The sequence below is a fragment of the Elephantulus edwardii genome, unplaced genomic scaffold (genome assembly GCF_000299155.1).
Source record: "Elephantulus edwardii isolate Elephantulus edwardi_28Jun2011 unplaced genomic scaffold, EleEdw1.0 scaffold00154, whole genome shotgun sequence".
NCBI lineage: Eukaryota > Metazoa > Chordata > Mammalia > Macroscelidea > Macroscelididae > Elephantulus > Elephantulus edwardii.
In genome coordinates this window covers 7,270,023-7,272,786 of record NW_006399904.1, presented here as the reverse complement: position 1 = coordinate 7,272,786, position 2,764 = coordinate 7,270,023, and the positions used below count along the sequence as shown (strand labels likewise).

Here is a 2,764-nt window from a genome sequence, read left to right as displayed (position 1 = left end):
GAATAGAAATAGGTCTGTCTTGGAGAGGGTGAAACCAAGTTTCTCCTTGGAGGCTAGGATTTTCAAGCTCTGTTTCACATACTTTGGGCATGTGGTCAGGAGGGATAGATCCTTGAAGAAGGACATCATGTTTGGAAGGGTGGAGGGACAGCGCAGGTGAGAAAGACCCTCTATGAGATGGATTGATACAGTAACTAGGGCAATGGGCTTAGGTCTGTTGAGGTCAGTTAGACTGGCTCAGGAGAGGGCAGGCTTCAGAGCTGCTGTACATAGGGTCACTATGAATGACTGGTGACTCGATGGCACATAACAGCAACAACAACAAAGCAAATAATAGAAATTATGAGGGAATTCCCCAGCTGTCCTATGGATCTGTCTCTTGCTTCAACAGTGTTTGGACAGAACACACCCGGCGACTCCCTGCTTTCAGCCTCCGACTACCCTCCAACTTCCTCTCCAGGCGTAACCTCGGGACCATCTTAACCATCTCCTATTTTCGGGACCAGGAAACACCATTTTTGTTGTTGTTGTTGTTAGCCCCAAAACCTTGACTATGAGCTCTCAGATCCATCAAAATTATTCTGGCAAAGCGGAGGCCGGTGTCAACTGTCTGGTCAACCTGCACCTGTGGTGGGCCTCTTACACCTACCTCTCTCTGAGTTTTTATTTTGACTACGATGATGTGGCCTTGGAAGGCATGGGGCACTTCTTCCGTGAGTTGGTGAAGGAGAAGCATGAAGGTGCTGAGTGGCTCTTGAAGCTGCAAACCAGTGTGGCAACTGACATGTCCTCTTCCAAGATATCCAAGAGCCATCCCAGGATGTGTGGGGTAAAATCCTGGACACTATACAAGCAGTGCTGGCCTTGGAAAAGAGCCTGAACCATGCCTTCTGGATCTGCACACCATGGGTTCTGCCCACACTGACCCCCATCTCCGTGACTTTCTGGAGAACCACTTCCTGGATGAGAAGTGAAACTGCTGAAGAAGATGGGTGAACCATATGACCAACATTAGAAGACTGGGCGGTCCCCAGGCTGGGTGAGTATCTCTTTGAGTATCTCACCCTCAAGCACAACTAGGGGCGGGCGGGGACCTGCAGGGTGGACCTCTGCATGCCCCTGCCATCAGCAGCAAGTTTCACTTTCCCACCCTGTTGTGCAATCCTATCCACCCAGAAGTTCCCTCCCAAGCCTTGGACCAAATGAAACAATAAAGCTTTTTGCAACAGCAACAAAAAAAAGAGAAATGATGATGTAAGCAGGTCGAAGAAGAGATTTTAAGCAGTGCCTTGCAAAACCAAAATTATTAATTATTAATAATTAACATTATTAATATAATGACATATACAAAAACCTTGAATTCTAAAACTAAAAGGAATGAACTTGATTAGGGCTTCTAATGAGGAAATTGAAAGAGGAGCGCCAGGAATGGATCAGCTCTGTAAAGGAAGCTGTAATCATGCTTTTTATCTACTGGGCCAGAACAGTTGTGACCTTGAAGGAGTATGTCAATCACCTCCCCCTACCTTTCTGAAACTGTGAAACTAATGCTTGCTTCCACTTCTGTAAATTCCTACAGTGCTTTGAAACTATCAATGAGAGAGTAGAATGACTTTGTCTACTTTCCTATGAAAAGCCCAGGACAAAGCAGTCCAGGGAGTGTGGCCACTTTGAACAATAGTCAACAATGGCTCCTCCAGTGAATAAAGCCCTTCCTCTTTACAAGCCAGATACGTGGGTGATTCTTCCTCTCCCATGGGTCTCATCTCCATGCAACACAATGACTGAAGGATACTGAAAGATTCTATGGACAAAATTTTAAATAATACAGTAAGTTTCAAAGAAAGATGTGCAGAGTACACAGAGTCACTATACCAAAATAACTTGGTCAAAATTCAGTTATTGAAGGAGGTAGCAAATGATCAGGACGTTGTAGTACTGAAGGAAGAAGTCCAAGCTACACTGTAATTATTGTTGGAAATCTAAGACTCTAGTAATTGAAAGAGTAATAATTAAAATGTTTCAATATGTGGGTACAACAGTGAAAGTATTGGTATGTGCCAAGAAATCTGAAAGAGAGCTACATGGCTAAGCTACTGGAATACATCTGTATTTGTGCTGATTCTAAAGAGAGCTTTGAAATTATGGAATGATACCATTAATATCATGCTCAGGTGAGACAGTTCTTAAAATAATTAAAAAATAGTTACAGCAGGGCATAGACAGGGGACTGCCAAAAATGCAAGCTGAATTCAGAAGACAGTATTCAGTGATAATTTGTCATACTGATATCAGATTTGCCTTAGTTGAAACAATGAATACAGAAAGATGTTTGCCTGTTTTATTGACTATGCAAAGGCATTCAACATTGTGGATGAAGTATTATGGGAGTTCAAAGATTGTGAATTTCCACTTTCATTGTGCTCATGTAGAAACTTTACATAGACCACGAGGCAGCCCTTTAGAACAAGAGGAGACTGAATTATGTAAAACTCAAGAAAAGTCAGCAGTAATATTATATTGTTTCACCATACCTATTTAATCTCTATGTTGTTATCGTGCTATTCATATGCCCTAAGTCAACTCTGGCTCATAGTGACCTTGTATACAACAGCTCTGAACCCTCCTCTAACCTCAGCCAATTTTACACACCTTCATGCATTACCCAAGTCACTCTGTCAGTTCATCTAATCCAGGGTCTTCCTCTCTTGTGCTCTCTACCCATCCAAACATGATGTCCCTCTCAAGGATTGGTCCTTCCTTG

General features: G+C 42.9%; 1 pseudogene; it reads left to right on the top strand.

Annotated features, from left to right (window-relative positions):
- Positions 1–553: 553 nt before the first annotated feature.
- On the top strand, positions 554–1,080 carry LOC102845348 (annotated as a pseudogene).
- The last annotated feature ends 1,684 nt before the right edge of the window (positions 1,081–2,764 follow it).